Source organism: Heterocephalus glaber, unplaced genomic scaffold (genome assembly GCF_053883595.1).
Source record: "Heterocephalus glaber isolate CG9 unplaced genomic scaffold, H.glaber_assembly_v1.0 deba00001429, whole genome shotgun sequence".
Taxonomy (NCBI): domain Eukaryota; kingdom Metazoa; phylum Chordata; class Mammalia; order Rodentia; family Bathyergidae; genus Heterocephalus; species Heterocephalus glaber.
Genome location: NW_028258294.1, coordinates 359043 through 373650, shown reverse-complemented (window position 1 = coordinate 373650; position 14608 = coordinate 359043). Strand labels below are relative to the sequence as shown.

At 38.3% G+C, this 14608-nt stretch overlaps 1 pseudogene; it reads right to left on the bottom strand.

The window, feature by feature from the left end:
* Positions 1-686: 686 nt before the first annotated feature.
* Positions 687-12358, bottom strand: LOC147827831 (butyrophilin subfamily 1 member A1-like; annotated as a pseudogene).
* Positions 12359-14608: the final 2250 nt, after the last annotated feature.

Below are 14608 nucleotides of genomic sequence, written 5' to 3'. Positions count from 1 at the left end.
CTCCCGTCTTTATTATACTCCTTACTAATAAATATTTATTGATTTTTTCTTTATTCCATTTACTGTATTAGGTAGGGGGTTTAGAATGGTTAATAATTATGCCTCCTATTTTCATTACTTGTTTTATATTAAGTGACACTAGCATTAAATAAATAAATGCAAGGAAAACATATATTTACATTTGGTTTGAACTTAGATTATGAATACAAAAAGTACTATGAAAGAGAACAAACCCTCTAAGGAAGTAATATTTTACCTAAGATTAGAAGAATAAGTAGGCAATATTCAGGTAAAGAAGAGAGAAAATAGTTGAAAAAATTCAGCAGAACCTGGCAGAAATCAGAAAATAAGGTGGAATGTAGGTGGACAGGTGTGACAAAAATCATAACTGCCTATCAACAGAGAATTCTCATTTGTGTTCAAGCTCATCATATTTTATTCAGCATAATATTTAGGTAGAGGGAAGATCCAGCAAAAAATTTGAGATGGAACCTTGAAGGAAGAGATGTAGGAGAGATTGGTGTATGGCAGGCCTAGAGAGGAGATAGGATAGTGGTTTTGGGTGAAAAGGGCTCAGTTCCATGGAGGTGGTAAGTAGGACAAGGACTGAAAATTTTAGTCAGGAAAGAAAGGGAGAAGCAGACAAAGAGAAGAAAGTTGGGTCCTAGCATCAAGGCTGGTGTTGGTGTGATGGAAAAGACCAGAACAGGAGCCATGCACATCTCATGGAGAACCAGTCTCCCAAGACCCAGGTTACGGAAGCAGAGAGAGTTTTGTCTGACCTGCTATGGACAATCGCTCTCCCTTTTTCTGATTCAGGACAAAATTCCAGACAGAACATGTCACATTCTTCTTAGAATGATCTCTGAGTAGCAGTGACGCAGGCCTCTCTTGTCCTGGGTATGAGAAAGAGAGGCAATAATTGTTTTTCTGTGAGAGTTTATCCACTGGGCCCTGGGCTGAGGGAACCAGCCACCTGACTTGCACTTCAATTGGATTTCTCTGGATTTAGTGACCTCCACATGGAAGTGAAGATTTGAGCCTAGAACTAAGAAGAGCAAGACAAAATGGTCAGGTCCAAGCTCATTTTCCAATACACACATCCCTGTGCTCCTCTTGATGAGGAGTAGAGTACACAACCCTGAGAATGAGGGTATATAGATAACTGAGGCCCTCAAGAGTTCTTGGAAAGAAAGGATGGGATCTAGATTCTCAGACAAAAGATGCATTCAACATAGCCAAGCACAAATGGCTCCTGCCCATTTCTTGACTTCTGTCATGACTCTGTCATGTATTATTTAGCCTTAAACCCCGAAGGTAGCCTGATTCATGCAGTGGCATGTGGAGGTATGAGATAGGTAGAATATTCATCATCCCCCTTTCTCCTATAGCTTCTTTATGTTTTCAAGGAACATGGATTGGAGAAAGAAGCCCATCCTTGAATAAACTCATCCTTGTGTTGAGGTCAAGGGCAGAAACCTGGGCCATTACCTGCCACTTTCAGCTCAATCAGTGTATCACTGTAGAAGGAGCCATGTCGAAACCCATAGTGATACTGCCCATTGTCAGAGGGCCGGACGTTGAGGATTCTCAGGACCACAATCCCTTTATAGATGGCATCTCTCACAAGTGTTGTCCTCCCCGAATACTCCTTCATGGCTTCACCAGGATGGCCCCACCCTGCCTTGAACAGGTGCACCACCTCAGAGGATGGAAAGCTTGACCAGTGTATCTGCATATGACTAGCCCTTTGATGGGGTAAGAGGAAGCAGGGTAGCTCTGCTTCATCACCCACCAGAGCCACCACAGGTTCATGGGGCCCCTGGATTTTGAATGCTCCTGAAAAGAGAGATAGAAAGAGATGGAGTCAGGTAAGACTGAGGGCAGCATTTATTCAGGCAGAGGGAGTTAGTTTACGTACATTCACAGTTGGTTACTGCACCCTCCCAAGCCCTGAGGACAATGTCTGTAAGGGCAGAGCTGCCAGATCCTTCACACCTGAATATACTCATAGAACACAAAGGGGTTAGAGATGTTGAGAGTGGGAGTGGTAAGCTTGGACTAGGGCTAGGCACTCACAGAGCCTTGAGGAGGCCTTCACTTTCAGGGTTGTTGCAAGCGTAGAGTCAGCAAGACCCCGAGAGTGCCTTAGCCACCCCACTTCCCTCATATTGGATGGGGAGGCTTGCAAGGACCTGAAAAGTGTGACTGCAGGATTTGGGGAATAGCTGTGATAGTTTCTTCAGACTAGAGTCTGTCTGTGCCTGTGGGAGGGAGTGTACACAAGAGAACTCTGATGAGTTGGGAGTGAACAGATGGACAAATGTGTCCAGAGAGAATATGAAGCAGCTCAGTGGAAAAGGTGACTGAGCACGACTGTGTTTGCCAAGAACAAGAGAGATGAGAATACTGGGGTGGACAAACCTACTTTTGCCAATCTTCCCTCACCACCTGCACTAATGTGCATATGTACGCGCGCGCACACACACACACACACACACACACACACACACTCACAAACTTGGACCAGCAGATGCAAGCAAGAATGGCTAGTGCAGTGACTGGTACTTAGTAAATTTGAAAAGTTAATGTCTTTGCTTTCTCCAAGCTTTCAAAGAATTTGCTTATAATTTTGTTACTTTTCTTTCCAGGTTTCTTTCCTTTTTATCACCTCCTTTCTCCTTTTTTTCAGAACTGGGGATCAAATCCAGAGCCTCACACATTAGACCACTGTTCTACCACTGAACTATACTCTCAATCTTCTCTCTCTATTTTACATTGTAGAATCAGAGACTCACAGAAAAGGGAAGAGAAACAAGAACTACCTGCAATTAGTGTGGGCAACTGGAAACAAAGGTACAGTGAGAAGATGCTGCCACAATAAGTTGGAGAGACATGCTGCTTCTTTGGTGACCAAGGCATGGTGACCACAGGGTTATGTGCCGGTGATGCAGGAGAAAAGGCTGCAATAAGGAGGGAGATAAAGTTGAACTCAGATGTAAGGCAAGGAAGAGAATAGAAAGGAACAGAAATCTCACTCCCAGCAAGGAGGGGAACATCTTAACTACAGTGTTAATATTAAGAAAAAAGGGGGCTTCTTGCTCCTATATCTGAAAGTTTTGGGATCCTGTGGCTTTTGGGATAACTCAGTGGCACTCAGATTTGTACTGCCTTGTTATCTTCCTGCACATATAGCTGCTTCCTCTTATTCTCTTCCATTGGATCCTCTTTCTAACCCCACATCTAAAGGTTGGTTCCACAGAGGCCAGTCCTGAATCCTTTTCTAACTTTATATATTCTTTCCTGGAAATTCTTATAATCTCATGGTTTGTTATAGGTTGGATCTTGAATGTCCTTCAAAGGCCCATCTGTTAAAGGCTTTGTCTTATCCTGTGGCACTATTGTGAGTGTGTGTGGCACTATTGTGGAGGAAACGAGGAGGTAAGGCCAAGTGTAAGGATGTTAGTTCATTGAAGACATGAGCTTGAAGGTGATATTTAGATCCTGGCCCTTTCTGTTTCTGTTTCTCAGCTATCAAGAGGTTAGTAGTCTCCTATGCTACACGCTCCCCACCATGATGTCCTGTACAACCACAGGCCCAAAACAACAGAGCCAAGAGAACACAAATAGAAACCTCTGAAACCAAGCCATGAGCCAAAATAAATCTTCCCTACTCATAAGTTGTTTGTATTAAGTATTTTATCTGAGCAATGGAAAGCTAACACAAAGATTGGTGAGGAGAAGTGGGGTCATTGCTGTGACTATTCCTGAAAATGTGAGTCAGAAGCCTTTGGATTTAGTTTGTGAGAAGAACTTGGACAAGTTTGAAGATTCAGGCTAGAGAAAGCTAGAATGGTATAAATGGAGCTTAATGGGCAGTTCTGATAAGGGCTCAGGAGAAATGCTGATAGAAATGCAGAGAATAAGTGCTGGAAATGTTAAGGTTCTGGAGACTCTTAGAGATGGAATGGATGTAGTGTGCACTGTGCGATGGATGTGTGCCTTTGGAGGTCAGTGGTATACCTTAACAGTCTATGTTTATCCAGCCTATGGTAATATTGAGAGGTGGTGGAACCCTTAGGAAGTCAGACCTCTTGGTGGATATTAGGTCTTCTAGGGAATATCTTTGAGGGGATATTGGGACCCCAGCCTCTCTTCTCTCCCTTTGCTTATTGGCAGCCTTGTGGTGATCAGGCCTCCACTGCCATGACCTCTTAACATGATGTACTGTGCCACCACAGGCCTGAAACAAGAGTCTCAAGTGACCATGCACAACAACCTCTGAAACAATGAGTCCAGGTAATCTTCCTCCTTGTAAGTTATGTATCTCAGGTATTTTGGCACAGAAATGGAAAGATGGCTAATACATAGCTCTCGCTAACTTCTACATGTTGGTAACACACTTCCAAATGTATGTTTTCTGTCCATAATATCTGTGGACCCAGCTGCAGGAACTTGCTTCTAGGGGAACTAGGAGCTTAGGGACCCCTCTGCCTTGAATCAGCAGGAATAGCGAGCAAATTCTATTTATCTCTGTCTGAATCCCTTCCCTTTGCCTGGCCAAGTGAGGCTTCTGATGTGTCCTACTAGACATACAAATAATTGTTACCACCATGAAGAAGAACCAACACATTCAACAACCACTACAATATGGAATTCAGTAGCCATAGCTATGAAGTTTACTGTCCTTGGCCCAGAGATCTTGTTGCTCAGAGACCATCTAGGAAGAGATTATTCTAAAGAATAAAGAGAAAGAGAGTCTCAGAGGCCATGCTTTCTTTAGGTGGAGAGAAATATACTTTCTATGTGTGTAAATGGACCCTGAGAAAGTGGAAGCATGTGGTATGATTGTGTAGTGTTAGAAGGTCAGGGTTGGACTTCAAATATAGAACATTTAATGTCTTCATGGAGTTAGGAAGTATTTCTTAACCTTTTGACATCATGACCTGCAGAAAAAATATTACTTTTTGGGCACACTGTAGTAAACATGAAAAGGATTTGTAGGCATCTGTAAGGGCTTCATGAAAAATTATAGTTTAGAATATTATGCATCTTGAGTCCATAAAGTTAAGTGAAATAAATCAGAGACACAAGTTTAAATATTGCATAGTTTCTCTTATATGAGAAACCCAAAATATAAATAAAGAACAAAATAAAAGATAGTAGAAAATAGAGAGACAGTTCTTTTAGAAAAGGGAAAGGGATCATGAGATGCAAAGAGGGGGAGGGAGAAGAGAAGAAGGGAACAAAAAAAGAATTAAGATGTGTTATGCACATGTACCAACTCCCGATGAAGAATGTAATCCTTATGTATTGCAAACAAGGACTAATAAAAAAATTAAATAAAGAAAAATGTAGCAGAACTTATTAGGAAATATATTTAATATTAAACTTGGAAGGTATAAACTTAAATGTTTATAATATTTGAAATTGCTTCAATAAATGTACTTGTATTTTCAGTTTTATATTGGAAATGATTACAGATAATTTTCAATTATAATTATTGATTACCATTTTTTCAACTTTGTGATAGTTACTGTTAGTGGGACATTTTATTTGCACAAATTGGTGACATGTAAATTTTTTAGTAAAATTTTGTATTCTCATTCTTTTTTTTATTTGTTAAGTTTACATACATTTTAGGTATACAATAAAATGACATTCATCATTGGGAATCTGTACTTTTGCATGATAGATTCTAACAACTCCTCATTTTATTTACAAATGTAATGGTGTAAGTTCCAATGGTTTGAAATCCAATCAAATTCTTTTCTTATTGCTTTAAAATAATGATTCCAGCAAATTATTTTGTAGCTATTGACAGATTGTAAAATTTATACAGAGAGGCAAAAGGCCATAATAACCAATACAATTTTGGAAGAGTATAAAATTGGAAAACTGATGCTATCTAACTTTAAGTCTTACAGTGAGGCCAGTATCAAGACAGAGCAGTATTGGTAAAAGAGGAAGTAGATAGATCAAAGGAATAGAAGAGAGGACCCCTAAATAAACATACACTGATATAGTCAATTTGTCTTTGACAAAGAAATGAATGCAATATGATGGAGCAAAGATAGTCTTTTCAAAACATGGTGTTAGAAAAATTGGACATTTGTTGATCCTTGGTATTATTTCTGTGCAAGCAGGGTTTTGTTCAGATATGAATAAACTGAATCTAGATATAGACATTGCATCCTTTACAAAAATTAATTCAAAGTGGACCATAGATCTAAATGTAAACACAAATTATAAAAATTCTAGAAAATAGGAGAAAACTCTAGATGACTTTGGGTTTAGCAATGACTTTTTAGATATATGAAAGCATGATCCACACACACAAAAACTGGTAAACTGTACTTCATTAAAATCAAAATAACAGTAAAGCTTTAGGTTTCAGGATGTATGTGTGTGTTAATGTGATCACCTTGCAGTTAGTTTGCATACATCAGCTACAAATGGACAGCAACCTCTGAATAAATGAGGAAAGAGTTCTGAAGATGCTACTTTGAACTCCACTGGGAACTCTTGTTTGGCCTCTGTGGTCCCTTCACCTTTTTGAGGTTGCAGGAACAGTTGGATTTGAGCTCTTTAGATGCATGCACCTTGCACTCCTGCAGCAGCTCTATGGGCTTTTCCTTCATGGCTAATGATAGTATACATTAACTGATGAAGACTTGGATGATGAAGATGAAATCTAGATGGCTAAACACTTTCTTGGTCAAGCAGAAAGCATTGTTACTGTGGCCAAGTAGAGGTTATCAAATGATTATCATTTATCCTCATCTTGCACAATCATCTAAGTGGCCCATTGATGAGAACACTGGTCTAAGACATTCTGAAGACTGAAGAACGAGGCCCAACTTATATACCATGCAGGACTGGGTCAAATCTTTTGAAAGTTTAGGAAATGACAGATTAGCAATAAAACTTTATGGCCACTATCTCATCAGGGCAAGAGAAACTCAGCCGACAGAGCCAGCATCACATCAGTAGCAAGGAAGGGACTGTTTGCAGACACAATAGAGACCCAAGAAACTCTTGAGAGAGATGACAGACATTCTTAGGAAAGAATCTTAGGGTGTTACTTCTGAACTCTTCAGGAAGATGTCTTGACACAATCTATTTTTACATACTCACTGCAAAATTAAAATATCTGATGTTCTTTCTCCAGCAGCTCATTTATCTATCTTCTACACCATGCACGTTCACGAAGGAACCCAAAGGAAGTGTTTGCAAAAGGAAAGCAGGCACAAGCCTTATTGTTCTATAAAGTTCTGAAGGAGTTGAAGGATGGTGGGACCTTTACTAAGGTTTTGAGGTTCTCTAAAACAGTTCTCTTGCAGTGGCACACACACTGTAGCTGTTGTTGGGGTTCTTACCTGCAAATCAGGGATTTAGAATACATCCTTACCTTAGCATTTATCAGCAGTAATTTGATGAGGTTCTTGATTTCTTTAGGAAATTCTGTAGTTTCACCAGGGCCATTTTACAGCTCTCCACCTAAATCACCAGCCAGGTGAAAGGCAGAGTCAGAAAAAGGATTTGCCATAGTACCTGTTCACTTTACAATGGCCATCCCTAAGGAACCCTCCACTCTCTGTTTTTAAAAGAGATACACTGGACATGGATAAATTTTTTATTCATAAGAGCTTGACTGAGATGTAATTCATATGTCATAACATATATTATTTTAAAGTATACAATTTTCCTGTCTCTATTGGATTTGCCTGTCTTGGACATTTCTTTTAAATGGAATCATACAATATGTGGCCTTTCATGTCTGGCTTCTTTCACTTAGCACAATACATTCAAGGGTCACCAGTGTTGTAGGACTACATTCCTTTTAATGAGAAATAATATTTCATTAATGGATTTATTATATATTATTTATATGTTGGTGGACATTGGGTCATTTCAAGTTATTAATTACTATGATAAACGTTGCTATGAATATTGATGTACAAGTTTTGTATTGATATATGTGTTTAGCTCTCTTGGGTATATCATAGGTGTGGAATTGCTAGGTCATATGATAACTATACGTTTAATATTTTGAGACACTGGCAAAGTGCTTTTTAATGTAGTTACACTATGTTACTTCCCCACCAGAAATGGATGAGGGTTCTCATTTCTCCACATTTTTGTGAACACTTGTTACTGAATTTTTTATTTTAGTTACTGCTAAGGTTTGAATATATATCACTTTCAAGGCTTATGTTGAAATTTAATTTCTACTGTGATGGTATCAAGAAGTGTGGCTATAAAGAATAGATTAGGCCACAAGGGCTCTAATCAGTTAGTGGATTGAATCCGTTATCATCAGAACACGTTAGTTATCATCCCAGTGGGTCCTAATAAAGGGATGGAATTTGACCCTCTTCCTTATCCATCTCTCATACATTGTTGCCCTTCCACTTTTGCCATAGGATGATGCAACACAACAGCCTTCTATAAGTGCAAGTGTCATGTTCTCAGACTTCACAACCTCAAAAATCATGAATAAAATTAGTACATAAATTAACCAGTCTATGGTATTCTGTTATAGCTAAAGAAAATGGACTAAAAGAGACATATGAAGTCCTATATTCATTGGAGCGATACTATTCACACCAGTCATGAAATGGAAACGACATAAGTGTCCATCAGCTAATGAGGAGATACAGAAAATGTGGTATATAGTTTCAGTGGAATACTATTCAACCATGATACACAGTGAAATCCTGTTATTTGTGACAACATGGATGTAACAGGAGATCACTATGTTAAGTGAAATAAGTCAGGCATTGATAGACAAGTATGGCATAATCTCACTCATTAAAAATTAATTCTAAAAAGTTGATCTTTCCAGGTGCATCTTTTAGTGCATACCTGTAATCCCAACATTTGAGAGGCTGAGGCAGGAAGCCTGGACTACATAGTAAGTTCAACACCAGTCTGAACTACATGGTGAGACCCTGTCTCAAAGAGCAAAAAAGGTTGACATTGTTGAAGTTGAGAAGAGAATGGTAGTTGCCAGAGGCTGTGAAGCTAACTGGGACCGGGGGAATGAAGAAAGGTTGATCAGTGGGTACTCAATTACAATTAGATAGAAGCAAGAATTTCTGGTGTGCTATTGAGCAGTAGAATTACTATGGATAATAGTAATGTATAGTATATTTTGTGACAGAATTTTGAATAGTCTCACCACAAAGAAATGAGGAGATAGAGGACAGATAGAGGAGAGAGATATGTTTAACCTTATTTAAATATTATACAATACATAGATATATGGAAAATTATATGTTACAACATTAATATATACAATTTTTATGTTTTTATGTATCAGTTAAAAGTAAGTTTTAGACCTTTTCCTATTTCAAAATATCAATTATTAGTTATTAATCCTTTTAATCCTTATTTACACTCTCAGTTTCTTACACTAGAGAAACTATTCGGTATTTACATGTGTGTCCTATTTGTTTCACTTAAGAGTATGGCCTGAATATTCATCCATTTAGCTACAAATGACTGTAGTTTCTTGTTCTTTATAGCTGAGTAGTACTGCATTTTATAAAAAAACCACATTTTTATCCAGTTTCCAGTTAATGGGTACTTGGGCTGTTTCCAAGCTTTAGCTTTTACAAACCATGCCGCTATAAGGTCCAAAGAGGGTAGGGGTGGTGGGAGGAGATGGGGAAAGGAAAGAATGGAAAGGAATGAGAAAAGAAAAAAAAATGGAAATGAAATCTATGTAAATAGGGAAGGGTGGAGGGGTGAAGGGTGCACAGGTAATGGGGAAAAAATAGGAACCAAGATACATCATGTACAGGTACAAGCACCCAAAGAGAAATGTAAATGTATTGTATACCTAAAATGTACCAATAAAAGAATTTAAGCAAAAAAAAAAAAGGTAAGTTTTAGATGGTTGTGGTGGCACACATTTTTAATCCTAGCACTCTGGGAATTTGAGGCAGTACAATTGCAAGTTAGAACCCAGCCTATGTAACTTAGCTGGATCTTGTCTCAAAATAAAATAACGATAATAAAAAAAATGGATTGGTGATATACCTCAGTGTGATAGCCCTGAGTTCTATCCCCAGTTACTCCTTCCTTCAAAAATATGTTTAAAAAAGAAAATGGACTAAAACATTATCATAGAGAATATGACATGGTAGCTCATTGTTGTTTTGATTTGCACTAATGATACTGAGTATCTTGTCATATAGTTATTGACCACTGATTTCTTATTTGGAAAAATGTCTATTTGATGTTTTATTATTGAATTGTAAGAGTAATATTATGGATACAGGCATATTACAAAATATAAAATTTGCAAATATTTTCTCCCATTCTGTGGGCTGTCTTTTCACTTTATTGATATTAATTTTGAAAAAGATTTTAAATTTTGAAGAAGTCCAATGTATCTCCTCTCTGTCTCTCTCTGTCTCTCTCTCCCTCCCTCCCCATCCCTTCCCCCTCTCTATTTCTCTCTCTTTTTCTTTCTTTCTCTCTGTTCTTTTTTTTAGTTGATCTATTGTGCTTTTGATATCATATCTAAAGATAGATATACAGATCAATAAACTGGAGTTGAGAGAGTTCAGAAATATGACTTATGGTCATAAAAATTGACTTATGGTCAATTGATATTTGACAAAGGTGTCAAGACAATTTAATAGGAAAAGAACAAGTGGTATGGGGCAATGGATATTTACAGGCAAAGGAATGAAACTGAATGCCTACCTCCCAACATATAAAAATTAATTCAAATGAATAATAAACCCAAATGTAAGAGCAAAATTAAAAAATATTTAGAATAAACATGAGGAAATATTTAAAATTATGGTTAATTTCAAGGGAATTGATATTCAATTGTTATTTAATTCTTTTACTATCTGTGGACTCTTTCCTAAAATAGATCAGCTTTAGAAGTTGTCAGTATATATAACCCCCCTTCTGACACTTTAAAAATTTTGTGTTGAGATGTGCTGCATCCAGGTAAGTGAAAAAGGAAAAGTGACAGGGCTGGGAACATATTTTTACACCTGTAGTTATTTATACCTCTATCTACATCTATTTAAAACCATGAGTTCACATGAAAGCCTCTAATTCAAATCCAGTATCACAGAATTTTTTTAATTCCTCTTCTAACCTCTCAATATTTGTAACTTTCTTCTCTGAAAGTGAGAACCTCGGCTGTTATCTTTAATACATTCATTTTTTGATCAATTTTCCTGTATGAAGCTGACTTTTCTTACTGGTCACTAGTCCCTCTGTATAAATGATCTTTACCTCATTCCCCTTCTGCACTGCGCGCTGAGCCTCCCATTCATGTGGACGACCTGCTCACCTTACTTGGGCTATGAGGAATGACACAATACTCCAGTCCTTACTGATCTCTGGCCCTGCCTCTGAACAATGAACTTCGTTTGCCCACACAGATCCTCTTTTCCCCCAGCAGGATTCCTTTATGAGCCACACATTTCATCTGCTTATACTCTGACTCCCAAGCCATGAACCACCACAGCTCTCCTTCCACATCCTGCCCCACTGTACTGGATACAGACATCTACTTTGCTCTGCCTAACCTAAAGGCTTAGAACTGGATTGTTAAGGAAGGGAAGGGAAGAGAAAAGAAAAAAGAAATGGAAGGGGAGGCAAGGCAAAAGGGAATGGAAGGGAAGGACTATACTTTGCTTTTTAAAAATAAAGACAAATGTGAAAGCCCAGATTGGATAGAATCCTTTTGATCAATGTTAAGGAAGAATAAACATGGAATTTGAGGATATGGGCTTCTTGTTTTTAAAACTTCCCACATCCGACTTCTCTTGAAGTCTTTGTAGTTCTGCTGTGTCTACACTCTAGTTTGAAAACCACAGATTGAGGAATCACTGACTAAATAAATGTAATGGATACATCTAAGAAGACACTTCCCACATCAAAATTCTTGCAACAAGATCCCAAACATTTTTGTTACCATAATTCTTTTGCCATAAAATCTAGTGTCCTACCCTTTTTTTTTCTTTCTGCCCTTTTGTTCTGCCCCCACCTCCCATCTAGAAATGTATCATTTTCCATTTGGACTTTCTCTGTGTCCCAGATCATTTCACGGAACATTGATTTGCCCTGTCTTCAAACTTCTTTCTTCCTCAATTTTGGGACAAATTTCCTTTAAAGTCCCCCTTTTCTCCTTTTTTTTTTTGAGACTATGGCCCAAACTGGCCTTGAACTTGTGATTTTCCCAACTCAGCCTTCAGAGTAGCTGAGACTACAGGCATGTGGCACCCTGCCCACCTGGGACTTACCCTTCTTATAGATGGGGCCCCTGGAGAGACCTACCTTCACTCTTGCTCTGGGGTGGGGTCTCTAAGGTCCTGGCCATCTCTGGTTAGAGATTGTTCTCTGTGGATCTCAATGCTGGAAGCTGTAAGAAGTCACAGTTCAAAATGTCTTTGTGAACCTGAAAGGAGACTTGGGCTAGGACTAAGTTTATCTAGGAAGGAATATCAATGGAGTACAAAATTCTAGAAAGCAATGAATTAGACATGTTTTATAACACTAACATTATGAAACAGAAAGAGCAATAACTTGGTGAAGGTGTAAACACTTAAAGCCTAAATTAGTCTTTTTTTTTTTACCTAAATTCTTTTATTGGTACATTTTAGGTATACTACACATTTACATTTCTCATTGGGAACTTGTACCTTTACATGATGCATCTTGGTTCTTATTTTTTCCCCATTTCTAGCCCTCCCTTTACCCCCTCCACCCTTCCCTATTTACAAAGACTTTATTTCCATTTTTTCAATTTCTCATCATTTTTCCTTTTCCTTCTTTCCTCTCCCACTACCCTTACCCCTTTGGACCTTTTGTTCCTATTTTGCATTATTGATTATTCATTCTAATCATTGGTACATTTTAGATATACAATATGACAGTCATCATTGGAAATTTGCACCTTTACATAATCTCTCTTGGTTCTTATTTTTCACCCTTGCCCAGCCCTCCCTTCAACCCCTCCATCCCTCCCTATTTACAAAGATGTTGATTCCATTTTTTCATTTTCTCATATTAATTCCATTCCCTTCTTTCCTTTCCCCTCCTCCCACTTCCCCTTCCCCTTTGCCCCTTTTCTTCCTAGTTCATATTATCTATTACATGTTTTAGTCCTTATTTACATTTTCAGTTTCTCACACCAGAGAAACTATTTGGTATTTACACATGTGTGTCCTATTTATTTCACTTAAGAGTATCGCCTCAATGTGCATCCATTTAGTTGTGTCTCTAATTTCTCATTTTTTGTGGCTGAGTAGTACTCCATTTTATACACAAACCCACATTTTCTTTATCCAGACTCCAGTTGATGGGCATTTGGGCTGTTTCCAAGTTTTAGCTATTAAAAATTGTGCTGCTATGAATATGAGTGCACAAGTATCACTGTGGTATGATTCTTTTAATTCTTTGGGGAAGATCCCCAGTAGTGGAATAGGGGGGTCAAATGGGACTTCCAGTCCTAGTTCTTTGAGGTATCCCCATACTGATTTCCACAGTGGCTGCACGAGTCTACACTCCCACCAGCAGTGGAGCAGGGTTCCTCTTTCCCCACAGCCCCTCCAGCTTTCATTATTGGTTGATTTCATGATAGCAGCCATTTTTTCTGGGGTGAGGTGGAATTTCAGTGCTGTTTTCATTTGCATCTCTCGAATGACCAGTGATGTTGAACATTTTTTCATATGTTTATTTCCCATTCCTACTTTATTGTCTGAGAAATGTTTGTTCATTTCAGATGCCCATTTTCAGATTGGGTCTTTAAAAGCCCAAATTAGTCTTATTTTGCATAAATTAATTATGAACAGTCTCAATGGAAGTAGAAACATTATTGTGCCATCGTACATTGTCTAATATGTCCCTTCACCCACTTTGCATATGGCTTCTCATATTTTTTCTCTTTTCTCCATCAAAAATAAAGTAAATCTTGATAGAATTTTACTAAGGTTTTATAATTTATGCTTTGCTGTAATGGTGAAAGGTTCAGGTGCACTGCCATCCAATGAAGCCAAAGATTTGAGAGACAGAGTTATAGGAGAAGAAAGTTCTTTATTGGCAACAAGCTAGCAAGTTAGAAGATCAGGATGCTTGTCCTAAAAATAGACATCTTGCTTAGGCATTGCAAGTGCAAGGCATATGTAGTGATTCAGGGGGTATGCATGTCAGACAGGCAGATGCCAGGCTAGTTACAGGCAGTCCACTTTTCCTGAGGGACTGGCTGTTGTTATCTGTAGATGCAATGGTTAATCTTGATTGTCAATTGGATTGATTTAAGAGAATCAGGAGAGTAGCAAAGGATACTCTAGGTGTGTCTGGCCATGTCCTTTGAACTATATTTGGTCTTGGCCCTTCCCCTGCTCTCTGCTTTCTGGATGTCATTGGTTGAGCAGATTTCCTCCACCACCCTTCTACCAGTGTTTCTGCCTCACCACAGGGTGGAAGCAAAAGAGGCAGCTTTCCATGGACTAAACCCTCTGAAACCATGACTCAAAATAACCTTTTCTTCTTTAAGTTATGTAATTTGCAATGTGAAGCTGACTAATATGGTATTAAGTCACTGAGTTTCCTAGGTTCTATAATATAA